This window comes from Nycticebus coucang, chromosome 4, assembly GCF_027406575.1.
Source record: "Nycticebus coucang isolate mNycCou1 chromosome 4, mNycCou1.pri, whole genome shotgun sequence".
NCBI classification, from domain to species: domain Eukaryota; kingdom Metazoa; phylum Chordata; class Mammalia; order Primates; family Lorisidae; genus Nycticebus; species Nycticebus coucang.
Window position 1 is genome coordinate 103,154,971 of NC_069783.1, and position 22,202 is coordinate 103,177,172.

At 40.4% G+C, this 22,202-nt stretch overlaps 1 protein-coding gene and 1 non-coding gene across 4 annotated transcripts in view; one reads left to right on the forward strand and one right to left on the reverse strand.

Annotated features, from left to right (window-relative positions):
- LIMS1 (LIM zinc finger domain containing 1) overlaps positions 1 to 22,202 on the forward strand; it is a 154,308-nt gene that overhangs the window by 22,822 nt on the left and 109,284 nt on the right. The window contains exon 1 of one of the 3 annotated variants that reach the window (XM_053586784.1): positions 14,244 to 14,364. The exons of the other annotated variants lie outside the window; for them this stretch is intronic. The gene's annotated coding sequence lies outside the window, so the exon portion shown is untranslated. Of the gene's footprint in view, positions 1 to 14,243; positions 14,365 to 22,202 lie in introns of those variants that run through there. 3 annotated transcript variants of the gene reach the window in all.
- Positions 11,470 to 11,574, reverse strand: LOC128585303 (small nucleolar RNA U13). The gene has a single exon (XR_008380016.1). It is a non-coding gene; the product is annotated as a small nucleolar RNA U13 (small nucleolar RNA).

Genomic DNA, 22,202 nt, shown 5'->3' on the forward strand with positions numbered 1-22,202 from the left:
AGGACACAGGAATAGCAAAAAGCTAATTATTGGAAGGAAGGGGAAATTGATAAAAATCTTTTGGTAAAAGAATTTGGCAGTTGGGCGGCGCCTGTGGCTCAGTCAGTAAGGCGCCGGCCCCATATACCAAGGGTGGCGGGTTCAAACCCGGCCCCGGCCAAACTGCAACCAAAAAATAGCCGGGCGTTGTGGCGGGCGCCTGTAGTCCCAGCTACTCGGGAGGCTGAGGCAGGAGAATCGCTTAGGCCCAGGAGTTGGAGGTTGCTGTGAGCTGTGTGAGGCCACGGCACTCTACCGAGGGCCATAAAGTGAGACTCTGTCTCTACAAAAAAATAAAAAAATAAAAAAAAAAAAGAATTTGGCAGTTTATATCAAGTCTGAAATGATTTATAATTTGTAATCCACAATTTCCACTTCCGTTATTCCTAAGAATATGTAGATAAAACTTAATAGGAAAAGATTTTGGCAGCGGTAAACAGTAAGAGAGGTTTGTTTAAAATGCCTGATGATATTCTAAAATAGTGAAATGATGTAATATTTAAAATGACACTTACTAAAGCATTGTAGAATTACATCATAATCATTTTTCATTGTTAATATAAAAATAGTATGTGAAATTATAAATATAGTGTGGTTACAACTTTATAATATTTTAGCATAAAATGGCTAGGAAAAATAAAAAGCACTTTTTTAAGTAACAGTGTTATCGAAGTGCAGTTAATATAGCATACAATTCACCTGTTGTAAGTGTAAAGGTTTTTATATACGTATATTTATAGTTGTGCACCCATCATAACAATGCTGTTTGGGAATATTTCCATTACCCCTCACATTCATTTATCCATGTCTCTCACCCTGAGCCCTAGGTAAACAATGATCTGCTTTCTGTAGAATAAATCTCACTTTTCTGGACATTTCCTGTATTTGGAAGTATATGTTATGTAGTCTTCTGCATTTGACATATTAAAACAAACTTGGATTTCTGGAATGAACCACATTTGGTCATGGTTTATAATTCTTTTTAGATGTTTGCTAGTATTCTTTTAGATTTCCTAGTTATTTATTTATTTATTTTAGTATTTTTGCATCTATATCCATAATCACTGTGTTCTATAGTTCTCTTATTTTGTATTGTTTTTGGTTTTAGGGTGATGTTGGTCTCATTCAGTTGAGAAGAGTTCAGGAACTTTCTGTGCCATGAATTCACAAAATACAGCTCCTTCTTCTTGTTATTGGTTCTTAAAAAGTGTGCGTCTCTGGATAGAGCAGGCTGGTATTTCAGTGGGATCCAGGTGTCTTTTTCTGCGCCTTTCTTCTTTTCTTGATCATTTTCCTTAGCACATTTCAGAAGATAACCCTGTTTTTAGAATGTTTGCTGTGCTCAGATTGCTCATTAGCGCTCATGGCAAGAATCTTGCCTTGTCTGTTTACAACAGTGTGCAGGTGTGTATGTAATCATAAAAGCTTCCAGTTTTGTCATAATAAAATTTGTAGGGCATTCCCTTTTGAAAAGTATCCATTCCTCTGATATCTTAAATGCCACCTTCCTTGGCCGTAAAATGACTAAAGGAATGATCTCATGTTTTCAAAAGGGCCTAGAAAATAGATGCTGTATCTAATCTTTCTCCCTGTATTAGTCATTTAGGTGAAAGTGGGAAGATGGTAGTTTTGGCTTAACGACCTCTGTGATACTTTTTAAAACTAAAGTGCAGGGAGGTGAGTAATTCATAGTTCTGTTTAGTCACTCTGTCTATCCATTCATTACAAACAACAGAAAGCAACTCTGGCTAACTTAAGAAAAGGACTGATTGAAAAGCTGTGAGGTAGAACAAAGGAAAACCGATTATGCACATCAATCTCTTCTGGTTGTCTATTCTTAGGATGAGTCTGCTCTAGCTGTTTCAGGCCGTGTCATTTGGTTAAAGAGTCCCATATCTGGATAGAGAAGTCCGTCTGGCCTTATTCAGACACATGCCCACCGGTGGCCATTGAAAGTCAGGGCTTCTATATTCAGTCTTTCCAAAGAACAGAGGTGGAAAGGGGAAATGGGCTAGGAAATCAATACATCCCACTATGAGGGCTTTACCCAACTTGTGGCTGATTCCTTTTAAAAACAAAAGTAATTCAAGTCCCATTAATTTCCTATCCTATGTTGTACCTTGTCTGACATAATTTTCCTGCACTGCTCCCATGTCAGAAGACATTGGACACTTTTTTTTTGCGTTTGTTGATGTGCCTCTCATTCCATGACAGGAGGTTAGTGACAATGTTGAGGACATTCTTTGGCCCTCAGACACCATTGATCACTGGTTATAGGAAGAAGCAAGCATACAGTTATTTTAGAATACGCAAAGTTTATGGGAATAGCGGACAGAGCTAACCAGTACTGTTGATGTTATGGATTTACAAGGAGGTCCTACAAATGGTGGAAAAAATTATTCTTCTGGCTGATGGAAGTTGTAGTTGTGAACAGCTACATCTTTTACTCATTAGATAAGAAGGAGAGTGGAGCTCAGCACCTGTGGCTCAAGCAGCTAAGGCACCAGCCACGTATACCTGAGCTGGAAGGTTCGAATCCAGCCCGGGCCCGCCAAACAACAATGACGGCTGCAACCAAAAAATGGCTGGGCGTTATGGCAGGCTCCTGTAGTCCCAGCTACTTGGAGGCAGAGGCTGGAGAATCGCTTGAGCCCAAGAGTTGGAGGTTGCTGTGAGCTGTGATGACACAGTACTCTACCCAGGGCGGCAGCTTGAGGCTGTGTTTCAAAAAAAAAAAGGGGAGAGTGGAGAAGAAAGTGGAGGCACATCTTTCTTATAGGAGAAATCCCATCACTCAGCTTGTGAGCAACATGAGGAACAGAAATTTGGCAAAGAGGATTGCAGGATTTGCAGCAGAAGAAATGAGAAATATGGAAGGAGAGAAACCATTTCCTACTGTGAGACATGTAAGAGAAAGCCTGGACTTCACCCTGGAGATTGCTTCAAGAAGTATCACACAAAAATCTATAAACAAAAATACTTTCATTATTTTTTGTAACCTAAAATAGACAAAATCATTAGGTGAGTTTATATCGAATGTTTTTGTATTTTAAAACTATAGGATAGGGCCAGGTGCAGTGGCTCATGCCTGTAATCCTAGCACTCCGGGAGGCTGAGGCAGTTGGATTGCCTGAGCTCAAGGAGTTGCAGACCAGCCTAAGCAAAAGCGAGACTCTGTCTCTACTAAAAATAGACAAACTGCTGGGCATTGTAGCAGGTGCCTGTACTCCCAGCTACTTGGGAGGCTGAGGCAAGAGGATCATTTGAACCCAAGAGTTTGAGGTTGCTGTGAGCTATGATGACGCCATGGCACTCTACCCAGGGCAACACAGTGAGACTCTGTCTCAAAAAACAAAACAAAACAAAAACCCTGTAGATAATTACAAGTAATCCACTATTTTCCCACTCAAAATAAATATGAGTATTTATTATTAGTATGTGGGTGGCAGAAAAATTGGACTGGAAAGGGTTAATCCTAAAATCGAGTGCACCATAGGATGTGCCCCAGAGAATGTCCAGTATGTAACTATTTTTAAGGATATTGTAAAAAGACTGAGAGAAGGAGAAAGACAGGAAGGAAGGGAATAAGGAGCAGAGTTCTGCAGTCAAAGGTGAGTGGAGATGCAGTGGAACTTCAGAGAAGAAGTGATGAGCGTGAGGGAGAGAACACTGATAGTCTGAAAAACGGAGGGTGGTAGTAAGGACATTCTTGTTCATGTAATAAAGAATATTTTAAGTAACAGGCCCTTGGCTCGGTGCCCATAGCTCAGTGGTTATGGTGCCAGCCACATACATCGAAGCTGGTGGGTTTGAACCCGGCCTGGGCTAGCTAAATAACAATGACAACTGCAACAACAACAACAACAAAAAATAGCCGGCCGTTGTGGTGGGCGCCTATAGTCCCAGCTACTTGGGAGGCTGAGGCAAGAGAATTGCTTGAGTCCAAGAGTTGGAAGTTTCTGTGAGTTGTGATGCCACAGCACTCTACCCAGGGTGATACAGTGAGACTCTGTCTCGAAAAAAAAAAACAAAACAAAAAAAGTAACAGTCCCTCACACTAAAAAATGCAAAAGCCTCTGACTCTAGGAGGCACTGGATTGAGATGGTATATATGTAATTCTCTCTTTTGTAATTCTGCGATTTAACTGTAAACACCAAAAGAGTTTTTTCAGTATTTACGGTTGTCAGGCAGAGGTAGATTGAGGGAAAATGAAGGTTATTCATTTGAGACCTCTATGTCATATCTGTATCTAATGGAAAACTGAGGGAAGGTAAATCAGGTGGGCTGGGAGTGTACCTGAGCATCAGAAATCACTGCTAGCACTGATAGGCTGTTAAAGGGAAAACCATAGAGCCTCACCCTTTCATGAGAATAAGGACCTTTCTACTGGACGTCCCTGCTGTCTTATACACAGTTTGTAAGGTTGAACCTGCCCAGGTGCAGTCTAATTGCAGGTAAATTCCTTCTGAAGGAGACAATTTAGTACTCTGCTTGAGGCTGAAGACTTGAATGTTTCTTAACTTTTGGTTCTTTTTTTTTTTTTTTTTTTCTGTAGAGACAGAGTCTTACTGTACCGCCCTCGGGTAGAGTGCTGTGGCGTCACACAGCTCACAGCAACCTCTAACTCTTGGGCTTACGCGATTCTCCTGTTAGCCTCCTGAGCAGCTGGGACTACAGGCACCCGCCACAATGCCCGGCTATTTTTTTGTTGCAGTTTGGCCGGGGCTGGGTTTGAACCCGCCACCCTCGGCATATGGGGCCGGCACCCTACTCACTGAGCCACAGGCGCCGCCCAACTTTTGGTTCTTTTTAAAAGTAATTGCTCTGTGATAGAAGTAAATAGCCAGTGTTAATAATTATATAAATTTAGAGAGCCAGCTGAGGACAGTGGCTAATAGCTGGCAGGATTAAGGAGAGGTAATAATAGAGGCTTTGTTAGTAGTGGAATCTAGGCTAAAGTTTCTCTGAGGCAAGGCTCAGGATCCTAGAGTTACAGAGAACTGAACTACCCAGTTCTCTTTCATTAGAAATAATGACAGTTTACACCAATGTTACAATTTTGTGGTATTCTCTGTGCTCAGAAAGACGATCCCTCACTTTATAAACTGTACTGATTAGTGTCATAACCAGCTAGGAACAGGAAATTCCAAATTGCAGGCTCCTGCAGGCCCAGCTCAGAGTTCTCAGAATCTCTGGGGACCTAGCTTTGGGTCATGTACCACCAGGTCTGCTGCTGAAGCCTTTGGTGGACATTTATGACATATGAAGGAGTCATGAGGCAAATCCTTTTAATTTGGGAGAATTTGTCAGAATTACAGAGGCCTCTGGAAGTGGGGAAACCGAAATTATTCTCCTCCCATATAGAGAACTTCAAATGACAGTGACAAACATCTATGCAGTGTTTCATGATTTGCAAAAGTCCTTTCTCCTTTGCCATTCTATTTAGTCTCCACAACTTTTATAGATGGGCACAATTGTCATCATCCTGGTTTTTTTGAGATGAACAAACCTAGCCTTGGGAAATGCTAGTCTAGCCACGTATCTGGTCAGTAAAGTGGCAGAACTGAGATTTGAGACCTGGGTCCTGGAATTTCAATTTCCATGTACCTCTATGGCTTTGAACTTCCTCTGGGAGCCCATGCAGTGGTGAGGAACATAATCTTTGACCTGGTTATTCTGAAATCAAGGAAGTTGCCAGGTGTTGAAGGGATTCTCCAGCTACTAAGGCAGCAGTTCTCAACCTGTGGGTTGTGATCCACAGGAACTGTATTAAAGGGCCTCGGCATTAGGAAGGTTGAGAACCACTGTACTAAGGCAAGGATGGAAGAGGTGAAGGAGGAATGACAGACAGTTCTTGGTGGGGCTGGATAGTCTTGAGATCCTGCGAAACTCTAAGATATGCTCCTGCTTATTTCCTGTATATCTCTTGGTGGTCATGCCCCTTCTCTTCAGGATGAGCCCGGCCAATCCATGACTGTATTTTGTATCTGTCTAGAGCAGGCATCCTCAAACTTTTTAAACAGGGGGCCAATTCACTGTCTCTCAGACCGTTGGAGGGCCGGACTATAGTTTAAAAAAAAAAAAACTATGAACAAATTCCTATGCACACTGCACATATCTTATTTTGAAGTAAAAAACAAAATGGGAACAAATACAATTCACACTGCTTCATGTGACCCGTGGGCTGCAGTTTGAGGATGACTGGTCTAGAGTCTGCACTCTGATTCCCAAGGACCTGTCACTTCCTCTTTCAAATTTTAGCATGGAGTCCCTTTGATTAGTATTGGTGGAGGATAGTCTTTCTCTGAAGAAGTGTATCTTCTTTTACTCTGGAGGTAGAAACAGTTATATAGATGGGGTGATAAAATACAAGAATTCTTAATGGCTTGCTGTTAGAGCTAGATTACATTATTTATCACAATTGATTATTTTGCCAAAATGTTTTGTGTAAAAAGCTTCTTAGTGTTTGGATGCCTCAGGATAATTTGTCACCTGCATTACTCAACATCGTGGCGTTGCGGCTGAGAGGAATGTGCTGGCCTCTAAACTCCAGAGCCCAGTTGGCAGCCAGCCTGTCCCAATACACGACATGATGGTCTCAGGAGATGGCCAGACTTTCTGGTAGCTGGAGGAGATGAGTTCTTTTGGTAATGAATACACAAATTCATGTGGAGTTTCTGTGCACAGAGAGGGAGCAGCATCAGTGTTACCTGGGGGCTTATTGGAAATGTAAAATCTGAGCCCTATCCCTGTGGAATCCGAATCTGGGTTTTAATGAGATCCTTGCGGAATCTGTGTGCATGTTAAAGTTTGAGAAACACTAAGATAGTGGACGGTGGTGGTTGCCTGTCAGCATCTATTTCCTTTGTCTTTCCTAATAACCGAAATGTAGATTTTTTTCAGTTACTGTTTCCTCCTCCTCAGATGGACATAAGCATCTGAACTTTAAGTTGGTCAGAGCATGGTTTTCCCTTGGTGGTGACTGTGATCTAGAAGTGGTCTTATGACCTAGATTGGCTCAGTCATGTGGAAAGGCTTATTTTTTTGTTTTTTTTTTGGGGGGGTGGGGTGGGGGCATTTTCTCTTATATCCAGAAGAAGACAACAAACAATGAAGCATAGATAAGGCCCTTATTTCCACTGGCAATTACCTTGTAACCGTGAGGGGCATCAGTCTTGAGACAAATCTGACACTGAAGTTGTCAGAGCAGAAGGAAGAATCCTGGATTCCTGATGCTGGCATTAAGCTGATGATCACAGAATATCATCTGGATGTCTCCCTGCCTCTGATCTCACAGTTCCATGAGATAATGAATTTTTTCATGGTTTATGCTAGTTTGACTTTGGGTTTTTCAAATTTCTTGCAGCTGAAAATATCCTAAAATATAGTGAGCCCTGGAAATGGATATTCTGTGCACAAGGTTTAGTACCTGCTGATCCTTCTGTAAAATCTACTTTTTCAGATGTTTCTACATTTTTTTCCTAGTCTTAACAAATAATGCTTTTGCCCAGTGGTGATCATTAAATTGTTCAGATGAAGGTTGGAGTAGAGAGAGGAAAGGTATGAGAGAAGAAAGTGGAAATGGGAGGCTGTCCTGAGAGAGGGCGCGCTGCATGCTGCTCTGTGGAGTGCACTGGCTGGCCGCAGAGCCCACAGGCTGGAGCGCTGATCTGTGCTGTGCCTCTGATTGGATGCTTGGGACTCACTTGCCCCGTCTGTAAAATTAAAGAAAGAAAAAGAAATAGTGGAAGTAAGTTGGAAATGCCTTGAAAACGTGACGGTTTTTCCCCAGTTTAATTTTCCTTTCTGATTGTTTTTCCCCTTTTTTTATTGTGGTAAAGTGTGAATAATATACAATTCCCACATTAATTATTTTAAGTTACAATTCAGGAGCATTTAGTTCATATTCACAATGTTCAACTATTACCACTATTTCCAGAACTTTTTTGTCTCTCAAACAAACTTTGCACCCATTAAACAGTTAAGTCCCATTCTCCCTTGCCCCCAGCCACTGGTAACCTCTACTCTACTTTCTGTCTCTATAAAATTGCCTACTCTAGATACCTTATACAGGTGGAATCATATACATTTATACTTTTGTCTGGCTTATTTCACACAGCGTAATGTCCTTAAGGTTCATCCATGTAGTAGCATATATCAGAAGTTCATTCCTTTTCATGGTTGAATAATAATCCATAGTATATATGTATATATATTACATTCATTTATCCATTTGCTACTTAGAGGATTATTTTCACTTTTTAGCTATTGTGAGTAATATCGCTATTGAACACTGTTGCACAAATATCTGTTTGAGTCCCTGCTTTTAATTCTTTGGGGTGTATATCTAGGAGTGGAATTGCTTGATGATATGGTAATTCTATGTTTAACTTTGAGAAACTGCTAGACAGCTGAAACTTGACTCTTTTCAAATGAGTTGTTATTTATGTATTCATTCACACATAGATTGGAAGACGGACTTACTCTTTTTTCTTGAGATTCTAGTTTCTCATTGGTAGAGAAAACTTAGTAATTGTAACATGTGACTTTTCCACTGACACTTTTATAACACTAAACATCACGCAGATTTGTATTTTACCCTCCTTAATCAAAATAGAAGAAAGTAGCTTTCTGTAAGTTAAAGTTTCAAGGATTTGGGTGAAAATTATCACTATATCTTGTGATGTCTCTTTAATGTCAAATCTGTGTTGTGTAGTAGAAATGGAATCTATTCCTGCTAAAGATGCTGTGAACATTGTGGACATGAAAGTGAAAGATTTAGAATATTACCTAAATTTAGTTGATAAAGCTGTGGCAGTGTTTGAGAAGAGTGACTACTATTTTGAAATAGAGAGAGTGAGAGCAATTTATTTTAAGGAATTGACTTACAAAATTATGGAGACTAGTACATTTAAAATCCAGAGGCCCCATCTCGAGACTCCGGGAAACAACCAGGGTTGCAGTTCAAGTCCAAAGGTCATCTGCTGGCATAATTGAAAATCAGTCCTTCAACTTCCCAGTCACTTTTACTGTTATGCTCTTCTCTTGTAGACCTGTTAGCTCAGTGCTTGGCATGTGGAAAGTGAGCATACAGTTAAAATTGAGCATATGCAATTAAGTTCCAAAAGAGTAGTTGAAGTGGAATATGTGTAAGGTTGCTGTAGTTATACTGTCCTGTTAGGGGTAAAGCTGAAATTGGGGTTGTCAAAAAGACATGGGGGAATGACAGCATCATAAAAGAAATAAAGGTGTGGATAACACGTGTATCCTGAAGGAAACTGGTTGTTGTAGGCATCCGTAATGAACACTTTGCATAGCAATAACTGTACCTCAGGGTTACAGGAAGGGGAATGGGGCTAGAGATGGGCTCTAGCTCTGTAAGAGAAACTCGTAGTTTTAGGAACTAATGTGTACCCGACAAGATCTGAGCTTTCTCCAAGTCAATTTTTGTCAAAAACAAGTTGACCTCTGTATTACTCGGTTCTTTAACTCAAATCTTGTTACTTGTGGGTACAGTTAGGAGGTAACTTTTTTTCTCTCCTGAATGCGCTATCTACTTTCCATAGTGTGTTTGAAATGGAATGTGTGTTAAGTTTGCTGCAGCTATTGTCATGTTAGGACATGATACAGCTTCTGGGAAATTTACTAAGGTGGGCCTTTTAAAATTTGGGAGGGACAAAGACCTCCAACAAAATATGATTGACTTATAATTTAGTCACTTAGTAATCATTGATTGTGTTACGCAACTCTTTTCTAACTGGAGTAAGAAGTAAATTATCTTAAACTGCATCATGAGTTAGAGTTAAAATTTTGTCTTAAAAGATAACCGAAAATTAAAGTGAATGCTTAGAGAGGGAATGAACCTGTTTAAAAGGTAGGGGGAGGAGAGAAAGGGGGCAGGGCGGGGGGGAGAGGAGCATCACCCATAGCTGTAGCTCAGTGGGTGGGGCTCCAGCACATACACTGAGGCTGGCTGTTCAAATCTGGCCCTGGCCAGCTAAAACAGTGACAACTGCAACAACAACAGCAAAAAATAGCTGGGTGTTGTGGCGGGCACCTGTAGTCCCAGCTACTTGGGAGGCTGAGGCAAGAGAATCGCTTGAGACCAAGAGTTTGAGGTTGCTGTGAGCTGTGAGTCCATGGCACTCTACTGAGGGTAACAGCTTGAGACTCTGTCTCAAAAAAAAAAAAAAAAGGTAGGCAGGGGGATTAGATGGCCTTTTCAATGAATTTTTGTAAATGTAAATTGTAAATATAAAATCGTTTTCCTAATCCTGTCTGATCATTTAATAGATGTTTGAGAAGCTGCCCTTGTGGTCAGTTTTATGTGTTGTACTCCTGTCTTAGTCCATTTCTGCTGCTGTAATAAAATACCACAGGCTGGGTAATTTTTAAATAACAGAAATTTACTTCGTATAGTTCTGGAGGCTGTGAAGTCCAAGAACCAGGCACAAGCAGTTTCAGTCTCTAATAAGGGCCTGGGTCTCTGCTCTGAGATGGTGTTTTGAGTGCTGCGACTTTACAGGTCAGAAGGTGAAAGGATCTAGACAGTCCTCTCTAGCCCCTAGCCCTTCCTAAAAACTATTGGATTGGGGATTAAGTTTCAACATGAATTTTGGAGAAGACAGAAACATTCAGACCATAGCACCCCCTTTTGAGTTTTGTTTGTATGCAGTTATATTTGTGGTGGTGCCAGCTCTGTCTCCTGTCTCCGCACCTCATGTCTAGGTGCAGTAAAATGAAGCATTTCACAGTTTTTCAGCCTCAGTGACTTACTCAGGGTTCTGGGCATGTTAGGCCACTTCTCTGCTTTGCTTTCCTTATCAGCAAAGTAGGGATTACAGTCCTGCCTGCTGTCCTTTCTGGGGAGAATAAATGTGGATTCTATTTCTGGCGAGTTGTCTAGAGCAATATAAGACTTAATAAGCCTTTAGTTTCCGTTAGTTGCTTTGATGGGGTGATATGTTGATGTCATCCCCAGGGGGAGAATTAAGGACTCCAAATCTGAGTGTCTTCTGTGCCAACTGTTTTCAGCTAATCTTCAGATCACTTTAAAAATATATATTATTTATACCCTCATTTATATAGATGAGGAAACTGCTTCTCAGAGGGATTTGCCTAAGACCACATAGGTAAGTTGGAGAGCTAATAGGGTTTTAGACTTGGGTCTGTAAAACTCAACCCCACACTCCTTCAAATATATTATGTTTTTTAAAAAATTAAGGTGAAAAAATAAAAATCCCACATCATAAAATTTACCATCTTAACAATTTTTAAGTAGTTTCATAATACTAGCATATTTACGTTGTCACAATTCTACAGAATTTTTTTGTCTTACAGAACTGAAACGCTATACCAGGTAAACAACTTCCTCTCCTCTCCCTGCTCCTGGTACCGCTATTCTACTTTCCTTTCTTGTCCTTTTTCCACGTCTGTTGAGTAATGCCCCAGTAAGGCCATAACAAGGTTTGAGAGAGGCACATCTCACAGATGAGCCTAAAAATCCAGTCATCATGCTTCTACTCTCTATGTCTAGAAATTTGAGGACAGCAGATCCATGAACAATGTCCTTTCATTCAATACCATTTTGTCATAATGTTGATGAGGGAACAGTTGATTCCTGGGGAGGGCCACTGTCTGTGTAAACACGTTCCTTCTGGGTCTTCATGGGTTTTCTTCAAGTACTCTGGTTTTCTTCTGCATACCAAAGATGTGCACATCAGGTTAACTGATGTGTCTGAATTGTCCCAGGCTGAGTGAGTGTGGGCGTGTGTATGAGTGTGCCCTGTACTGTACTGAGATGACACACCTCTGTCCAAGGTTCTTCCTCTCGTGTCTTGAGCTGCCAGCGTTGGCTTTAGTCACGCACAGCCCTGAACTAGAATAAATGAATTGGAAAATGAATGAAAATGAATACAAATTATTGCAAAATAAAAATTCATAAAGTATACAGTAATCATATAAATGCATGGCAAAAAATGATGTGATACAGAAGCACTCAGCAAACCTGTCATCTTGCTGGTTTTGAACTCATGGTAATAAGAGATGCTCCTTACAGCGTTCTCTTTGCAAATATTTATTTCTGTTTTAACCTGCCACCAATATGACTGCCATCACTCACTTATATACCAAAAATTGGGTAAATAATTATCTTACTTGTTTTTATTAATCTTTCTTAAATATATTATATAGCTTGCATTTATTTCAGTATTTAATATTAGAAATGTTTTGAGTCTTTATTTAAACATCATTTGCTGATGTTTGCCATAGGAACTTAAGCCTGTGTACCTAACTTAAGCCTAATTGTACCAATTAGCCTATGGTAAAATTGGTTTCATTATATGTCCTACCAATTAAAGTCACAGTTTCCAGGAACCAATCAGTGACATAGAGTGAGGACTCACTGCACTTCAGATACCTCATATAGGTGGAATCATGCTGTCTTTGGCCTTGTGTGACTGGCTTATTTCTTTTAGAAGAATATCCTCAAGGTTCATTCATGTTGTAGCTAATGGCAGAATTTCCTTCCTTTTTAAGGCTGTGTAGTTTTTCACTGTTCAGTTGACCACATTTTGTTCATGCATTCATCCATTCTGTTGACAGACGCTTAAGTTGTTTCACGACTTGGCTATTGTGAATAGTGCTACTGTGAACATGGGTATACAAATAACTCTTCAAGGCCCTGCTTGAGATTATTTTGGGTATAATGTGCCCAGAAGTAGGATTACTGGATCAAATGGTAGTTCTGTCTTTAATTTCTTTAAGAACCACTGTGCTGTTTTCCATAGCAACCACACCATTTTACAGTCCCACCAACAGTGTACAAGGTTCCAGTTTCTCTGCATCCCCACCGACACTTATTATTCCTTGTGGGGTTTTTTTTTGATAGTAGCCATCCTGATGATTGTTGAGATGATATCTCATTGTGGTTTTGATTTGCATTTCTCTGATGATTTGTGATGCTAAAAAGCATCTTTTTATATGCTTGTTGGCTATTTGTGTATCATTTTTGGAGAGATGTCTGTTCAAGTCCTTTGCCTATTTTTAATTGTTATTTAACTTTTTTCAGTTGAGTTATAGGAGTTATTTATGTATCCTGGATATTATATTAAACTCTCATCAAATATATGATTTGCAAGTATTTTCTCCCATTACTTAGTTTGCCTTTTCACGCTATTGTGTCTTTCTTTTTTTCTTTTGAGACAGAGTCTCACTCTGTCGCCTAAGGTTGAGTGCCATCCATGGCATCTTATCTCACAGCTGCCTCATTTTGGGCTCAGGCATTTTCTTGCCTCAGCCTCCCAAGTAACTGGGACTACAGGTGCCCACCATGATGCCTGGCTAGTTTTTATAGTTTTTTTTTTGCTCTTGGCTCTGGCTGGTCTCAAACTCCTGAGCTCAGGTGATTCACCCACCTCAATCTCCCAGAGTGGTAGGATTGAGCTACTGCGCCTGGCCTCTGATTGTGTCCCTTGATGCACAAAAGTTTCTAAGTTTGATGTGGTCTCAGATACCTATTTTTGCTTTTGTTGCCTGTGCTTAAAGTGTTATATTCAAGGAATCATGTCAGGCAGCTTCCCACCGATGTTTTCTTCTAGGAGTATTATAGTTTGGGGTCTTACATTTAGGTCTTTAATCCATTTTGAGTTGATTTTTTTATATGATTCGTTGTTTGCATTTGGCTATCCTGTTTCCCAGTACCTTTTGTTGAAGACACTATCTTTCCAATCATGCTGTTTTTAATGGTAAAGAGTGATGATGGGGGACAGATATTTGGAGGGTGGGGGGAGTAATACTAATGTTTTTTTAGCTTGTTTACCAGTACATAAATGGAGAAAGGTATCTGTAAAACTGTGTATGATACATTCACCAAGAATTATACACCACTTGGAAGAGGAGACAAAAAAGAATTACTGAGAACTTGTTTTCTAGTTTAACTCCTGTTTATATTTGTGTGGGGAAAGCAAATCAAGACATTACAGTAATACTGTAGTCTGTTTGGCTATGAAAAGACCAACTTTCCAGAAGTTGCTGGCAAGTTGTTGGTGGGGGAGGAAACCTTTTTAATGGCAAACTAATGAGGCCCAGAACTCCCACAAGCAAACAAACAGAAGAGAGAAAAAAAAAAAAAAAAAGCCAAGCAAAGCGGTCATTACTGTGATGGCTTAATTCACAGAGAGAGGAGCAGCAGCTCAGAGGGAATGTGACCATCCTGGGGAGGCAGCATAGACGGATAGGAGGAGTTAGCGAGGGAGAGAGCCGCAGGTGAGCAGCTCCCACAGTGGGCTGAGCAGCTGACTTGGAGGAGGGAGACCAGACGGAAGGTACTGGCTGTGCGTTCCTGTTGGGGGGAGTGGGAGGGAGGCAAAGACCGCTCCTTCTCTCAAGTGTTAGCCCTCCGCCAGCTAGGAAAATTCAGGAAAACTCAAACTGTACAAGCTCTTACTAGCTAACTGAAAAAAATAAACTTATATAGCTTTTTTTTCTAATGTGGTAATACTTCTCAAAGTTACTAAAAACATTTCAAATGTCTGAATCTCCTGTTAAAATCTCTGGGCTTTAATCTGGGTTATAGACATTCTATTTGTATCTTTATTTCCTTTCCTTTCTGTAGCAAATATTATTAAATATCTGTGTATATTATTTATTGTGAGGGATATAAATGTTATGCATCCTTCCCTCATGAAGCTTTTAGTGCAGTAGAGAAGATAAAATGCTTTTAAATGGTGGGAATTATTTTCCATACTAATAGCAAGAGTGGCGATAACAAGACAAAAGCTTGTCTTTTTAGGTAACCTCTTGATGTTCTCTAGAGGAGAAAGATTGTTTTTAAGGATGGAGAAACTGAGAGCTAAATATTATGTCAACTTTGTAGGTTTGGGTCCTCCATCACATTACATCTCACATGGAAATAGCAAAAGGCTCCGTGAAAGAGATTCTGTTAGTCACGTCAGTGTGCGTAGAGATTGTGGATGTTTTGAGCATGCTCCGCTCATAGATCAGTGGGCTAGATGCTCCCTTTGAGCTGTTTGCAAAGAGAGAACATATCTCTTTGAAAATAATCATGGATGTAGATATTTGCACATGGTCCACATTACTCATCTAAAGTGAAACAGTAGTCTTATGTGTATAAAAATGTGAAACCTTACCTTGGAATATCATTCTATGGTGACAACAGCAGTCCTACAGAATATATCAATAGTATAAATGCATAAATGCTTATTAATGTAGTGATAGAAGTAGGAATAAGTATTTAATAGGCAATAAATTTAGACATTTAATCCTTTTTTTTCCTTTGAAGACTCACTTTTCAGTTTCTGACAGTTTGCTGCCTAATCCTAGATGATGAGAAAATACAAGCAGAGGGGCATGGACTTAACAATATTCAAGAGAGCTGTTGGAGGGAGGAGGAGGCGACTGAGAGACAGAGACTGTCTTGCAGTTTATCTCATCTGGTGCCATCTGCTCCTCTGGAGCTCTGTCAGAGCAACAGCAGCGTCTCCAAGCCAAGAACTGTGGACTCCTACAATTTAAAAAGTGTTAGGTGGGGGGCTGTTCTTTTGGAAAATGTGAATTCAGTGTAGCAATGGCAAAACCATAATGAAGTACAGGGCATATTGAGCATATCTGATTGTAGTATGGATGGCCTATTACAAAGTCACTGGAAAAGGTATTTTGAAGGAGGATTTGAGGCACTGAGCTTCTTTATCATGGGATTTATATCCTAACCCTATCTTTGATCTATATCTTTTGTCTTTACTGTTCTTTGCTTTCCTTTAATTTACCTTGACTGAGATACATTTGACATGTAATTAGGTGCTCAGATTGTATAATGCATGGTGTCACCACCATCAGGAAATGAGTGTGTCCCTTTGTAATCCTCCTCTTTTTGGTCTCTGGGACTCTTGCCTATGAAGTGTTTGGGATCATTCTGAGAAACCCTGTCTTAGGGAATTCTTTTCTATTCTGGAACTGGCCTACAGAGATCTAATTCCCTGGGCCAACTTCTGCTGATTGATCCTGCCTCCCTCCCCACCCACCTCTCACCTATGTCTCCTTTGTCCTAGAATCCACACAAATTGCAGTTCTGAATTTGCGGTGTGAGTGACCTTTGCTGGCGCTCTGCAGCTTTCTGGGCCACGCTGGACTGAGTACGCTTGGCCAGTGCTTCCCAAACAGTAATGAAGGATGAGGACTAAAAAAAATAATTTCTAGTGTATTGTGAAGTGATACTTCTGTAAAAGACATTTAAAATGAGTTACTAGAAAAATGAAATGAAAAAAAGTGATATGAATTCAAGTCTTAATTGTTTTCTCTTCAGATTTCAGCAGATGTAAAATTTCTCTGCTAAACCACTAAGTTTCTAAGTACATATTCTCAAATCCCTCACTGATTCCATTACAGATTGCAGCAGAACCTTGTGACTCGTGGCCCCTGAGAGGCCCTGACTTGCAGTCTTGCTTGTGTCCCATTTGAAACGCTCTGCACCTTTTGGCTGGTCATTTGGGCTTAAGAAATGAAAGGAAACCAGCAGTTGTTGAGTACTTATGCTATACCAGCATTTTAATTTCTTATTTTGAGGTGATCCTGCATAGTGAGTACTACTAGCGCCACTGCAGGGGTGAATTTACTCAACATGTATTCTGTATTAACTGACAAATACTGCTGAGTGCCTGGCAGGATCCAGGTATATGCTGGGCTCTGGGGATACACCAGGAAACATGGCCGACAATGGTCTCTGTCCTCACGGCACTATGTCTTTGTTGGGGAGGAGGGAGACAAATGATAAATAACTCAAACTGTAGTGTATTAGATGGTGATAAATGGTGTGGAGAGAAATAAATCAGAGCAGACTGTAGGGACAGTACATGAGGATTGCACACTGAAATAGGCTGGTCGGAGGAACCCTCTTTCCTGGATGTGAGCCCGATCTGAGGGGCTGAGGGAGAGGTGCTCAGCGAGCAGCAGAGATAAGGGCCTTTCTCATGCCACCTAGCTGGTGAATGGATGGTAATAAACGTGGCTTTTTCTTTTTCTTTTTTGCAGTTTTTGGCCAGGGCTGGGTTTGAACCTGCCACCTCCGGCATATGGGGCCGGCGCCCTACTCGTTTGAGCCACAGGCACCGCCCAAATGTGGCTTTTTCTATTGTCCTTTACAGTCTTTACTCTGTCCCTATGCTCCCGGTTTAAAAGATGCCTGAATTAAAAAAAATAAAAGTGGAAATCATCTGGGAATGAGAAGGCGCAGTTTATGTGTGTGGGGAGACAAACCGGATGCCTGCTGTTGATGTGGGTTTTGCTTTTGATCAGGTCTGGATATTTTCCAAGGCTATGAATATCCTTTTCCTAACAGTACAAAGTACATGAGTTTTATAATTGAGTTTTCATCTTTTAAGTGGACACAATTTCTCTAGGGGTTGTGGAAAGCTAGACAAAATCAGGGAAAGGATTTTTAAAAGGGAAGAGATTACAGCTTTGGGAAGAAGATTGCTTTTGTTTAAGCACTTTGAAGTTAAGGGTTGTGTAAGTCATTCTCTGCTTTGAAAGACCTGGTTCTCTCTCTTTGTTTGTTTGTTTTTTTATAAATAGTTCCTTTTTTTTTTTTTTGCAGTTTCTGGCCTGGGCTGGGTTTGAACCCACCACCTCCGGCATATGGGACTGGCGCCCTACCCCTTTGAGCCACAGGTGCCGCCTGAAAGACCTGGTTCTTAGAGACAGCTCTTCTCAGCGTTTGACAACAGCCTTTCCTGGGGTTCTTTTCTTATCTACTCTCCACTGTGCAAGACTTCACTTCTGCAAATTCCAATAGCTCTGAATCAAACCCTTCCCTTGAGATCATAGCTCAGGCACCTCTGACTGCCCCTAACCCCCCCACCAGGATTGAGTTGAGAGGGCGAGCAGTTAGGGTGATAACTATTTATGATCAATAAGTACTCTGGTCTCATTTTTTTTTTTTTTTTTTTGTAGAGACAGTCTCACTTTATGGCCCTTGGTAGAGTGCCGTGGCATCACACAGCTCACAGCAACCTCCAGCTCCTGGGCTGAAGCGATTCTCTTGCCTCAGCCTCCCGAGTAGCTGGGACTACAGGTGCCCGCCACAGCACCCGGCTATTTTTTTGTTGCAGTTTGGCTGGGGCTGGGTTTGAACCCACCACCCTCGGCATATGGGGCCGGCGCCCTACTCACTGAGCCACAGGCACCGCCCTCTGGTCTCATTTGAGCTTGGTATTCCTGTACCCATCATACAGATGAGAAATGTGAAGCTCAGAGATATTAAATGAGCTATCCAAGGTCATCATCTCCAGTAGACTAGTTTAGAGCCTTGAACCAAAGTCTTTGATTCCCGTATCCCCTGACTGCTGCTACTCCAAATCCTTTTCAGCAACTTGTGGATTAAACAAGCTTTTGTGGGTTACTTAGGATTTTATTATATGGAGTGCATTATACGGCTTCTATGGAAAATGTGTTCCAGAATTGTAAACTTACTATAGATTTTGCTTTAAATTTTTGATAGTTGAGTTTGGACTTAAATATCATTTTGAATTTTACATTCTTTTGGTATTTTTTACGTAAGTGTGTCTCCCAATTTGGCAGGATACTCTTTATTACTTCTGGAATTACCTGCTGTTCTTTGTGGTAGGTTACATTCCTTGGTAACAAGCCTTCATGCCTTTGGGGTTATCAATCACATTAATAACTCTCATGTGATTTTTTTTCCCTGACTTGCTCATTTTATCATTTATAACTTCCTTTCCAAGGTTAGGAGATGGGAATGGGGTTTTTAAACCTGGGGTAAGATAATTTTTCATCCTCTTACAAATATATCATATCAATAGTTAATATGTTTCTTTTTTAGAATGTGAGCTAACCATTCTTCAGAAAATGAAAAACAGAAGTTAGCCAGCTTGGTAATGATGACTGTGTGGTGAAATCTGAGTCCTCCCACACTTAGCTTAAAATGGGAAGAGTTTTGCTACTTTTAGTGCTTGGAAAGAGCTCTAGCCCAGCAGGCATAGACAGTACCTCTTTGTTCCAAGCCGGTAGGCCATCCAGATGTTTTGGCTCTTTTCTTTTTCATCAGGTCCTTGAAATTTCTATGGACACCCTTTTGCTCTGATGCAGTTCCTTACTTCCAATTCCTACATTTGCCACCATCTTGTTATGGGCAGGCTGTTGAGCTGAGTTGGTCTGGGCTGAGTGTTGGCTTGTAGAAGTGCAGGTTTTGCTGCAGCCTCCTTTTCTCCAGCTTCCTTCTAGGCACTGTTTATTTTTAATTCATTAAAGAATTTTATGTTTTGATTTGTAATAACTATTGCAGAAGTCAGTCCTGAGTCATCAGGTTGTTTAGTCTTTCTGCTTTTGTGTATGTGTGTGCTTGTGCTAATATGCATTTTTGATATTTAGATAATATATGCTGTAGCATTCTTGATTCTGTAGCTGAAAACAAACCAAAAGAGGCTGCTAACAGGATAGAAAAAAAACAGGAAGCTAATACTAATAGGCCCATGTGCTTGTGCCTGCATCAAGAAACAGGTGACTGAAACCAGGTTTGAGCTTTTTCTGTGATGGGTATATGAGCAGCGGCTTTGGCAGAGGGGGAAGGCCTGGTCTGAGGTTAGTGTCAGTCTTGCAGCAATGATAGGCGCTCATTATCAGTTATCAGGTTTCCCTAACCATTTTAGTGGTGTTTGGGTTTGTTTGTTTGTTTTTTATTTTTTTGGAGACAGAGTCTTGCTTTTTTCTCCCTGGCTAGAGTGCAGGGGCACCATCTTAGCTTACTACAACCTGAAACTCCCTAGCCTGCCTCGGCCTCCCGAATAGCTGGGACTATGGGTGTATGGGTGCATACCATCTTGCCTGGCTAATTTTTCTGTTTTTTGAAGAGACAGAGTCTTGCTCATCCTCTGGCTGGTCTCAAACTCCTGGCCCGGATCTCCCTAAGTGCTAGGATTACACATGTGAGCCACCACAACTGGCCATTTCTGTTCTTAATAAGGTTTTAGGATTTATATATGTAAAAATAATTTTTTTTCTTGTTTTTGAGACAGGGTCTCAAAACTAACCCTGGTTAGAGTACTGTGGGATCATAGTTCACAGCAATCTCAAACTCTTAGGGTTGAGCAGTTCTCTTAACTTCAGCCTCCTCAGTAGCTGGGACTATAGGTATGCACCACTGTGTCTAGCTAGTTTTTCTGTTTTTAGTAGAGATGGGGTCTTGGCTGTTGCTCAGGCTGGTCTTGAACTCCTAAGCTCAAGTGATCCACCCACCTTGGCTTTCAGAGTGCTAGGATTTATAGGCATGAGCACCATGCCTGACTGTGAAAAAATTTTTTTAAATCTTTAAGATCATCACCATGACTGAAAAAGAGCTAATAGTTATGAGATTTTATTCATTTCTGCAAGGGGGGATGAAGAGAACTTTTGATAATGGGTCAGTACCGGTTACAGGTCACCTCAACAGGTGTTTTTAAAGTGCTTTTTACAGTTGAATTTTATGCCTTACACTATAATGGTTAAAAAGGTAAAGAACAAAGTTCTTGAACTCAGAGGTTATAATCTAGTAGGAAAGAGCAAAATAAGTAAGGAGTAAGGAATATCTATGCTTTCTTCTGCCTCCACTCTCTGAGTTCCTTTAACCAGAAGGTTAATGCCTTAGCTGAACTCTTAAAAGCATTTCAGTTATCGTAAGAATGAGGAATGTTTATTTTAGTTCATGAAATATGTATAATTTTTAAGTCTAGTTTATAAGAAAAAATAATGTAAGGATATCCTTTCTTTGTTCCTCAAGAATAAATTTAATCTTAAATTTCAGGTTAATATCCTGAATTCATTGTCCTGTATCACTTTTTGATATGCATTCATGGGACTTTGTAGACAGTTTCATGCCAAAGTATTACATTTTCCAAAATCTGATTTTTTGGAGCAGGTTCTACTAGCACACACTTTGAGATGATTCAGAATTTTGTACAAAAACACTTTGTGTTTGAATTTTCACCTTTATGATTTTATCTTTTCTATAGCGCTGAGATTTAGACAAAATGGCTATTACCCATTTTTGTAGTCGGTAAAGCAGAATATCAAGAATTTTCCTGAACAAAGATGTCACAGCGAATGAGTGGTATGGTTAAGTCGTAATTTTACCTGTAGTCAGTGTATGTTCTGTGGTGTGTGCTGTTTCCATGCGTGTGAACTTACCACTAGTCTATAACTGTGGTTTCCGGCTGTGTTCCAGCTGTGTTAAATGTGTTTTTTAAAATTTTATTAACATATTATAAAATATACATCACTGGGTACAATGGCTCATGCCTCTAATCCCAGCACTTTGGTGAGGATGAGGCGGGTCCACTGTTTGAGACTAGACTAAGCAATATAGACCCTATCTTTACAAAAAGTAAATGAATGAAATAAAATAAAATACAAAAGAGTGCAGAAATCTTAAGTCTACAGATTAATGAATTTTTACAAAGCAAACACAGTTAAATGATTTTAAGAATGAATATTAAAATATAATGAATTTAATATTGGATAGCCAGAGCCTCTTGATTTCAGAAAATAACGTTATTTTTAAACTTCTGTTATACTTCCCTGAATACTAATTTGAATTAAGTAGGTTTCTAATTTCCTCATTTGTTCATTTATTTGAGAAATATTCACTGAGAGCCTACCCTCTGCCAAGCATGTGCCTTAGGTGCTTATGCGTGGGGATACATGTGTGAAGAATCACCTCTTATAAAAAACTTTTTTTTTTTTTTGAGACAGAGTCTTTGATGCCCTCTGTAGAGTGCTGTAGCATCATAGCTCACAGCAACCTCAAACTCTGAGCAATTCTCTTGCCTCAGCCTCCCGCATAGCTGGGACTATAGACGCCCGCCACAGTGCCCATTTAGTTTTAGAGATGGGGTCTCACTGTTGCTTGGGCTGGTCTCAAACTTCTGAGCTTAGGCAATCCACCTGCCTCAGCCTCCCAGAGTGCTGGGATTACAGCGTGAGCCACTGCGCTGGGCTGTTGTAAGAAACTTTTACTTGGGGTCAGAGGAATCAGCCAAATTCCTATGGGAACAAGAGGGTCCAGCCTGAGAGACTTTGGGAAAACTGCCCAGAGGAAGTAACACATCTTGACTGAGTCCGTCTGTGAATGGGAATCATCCCAAGATGGTGTTCT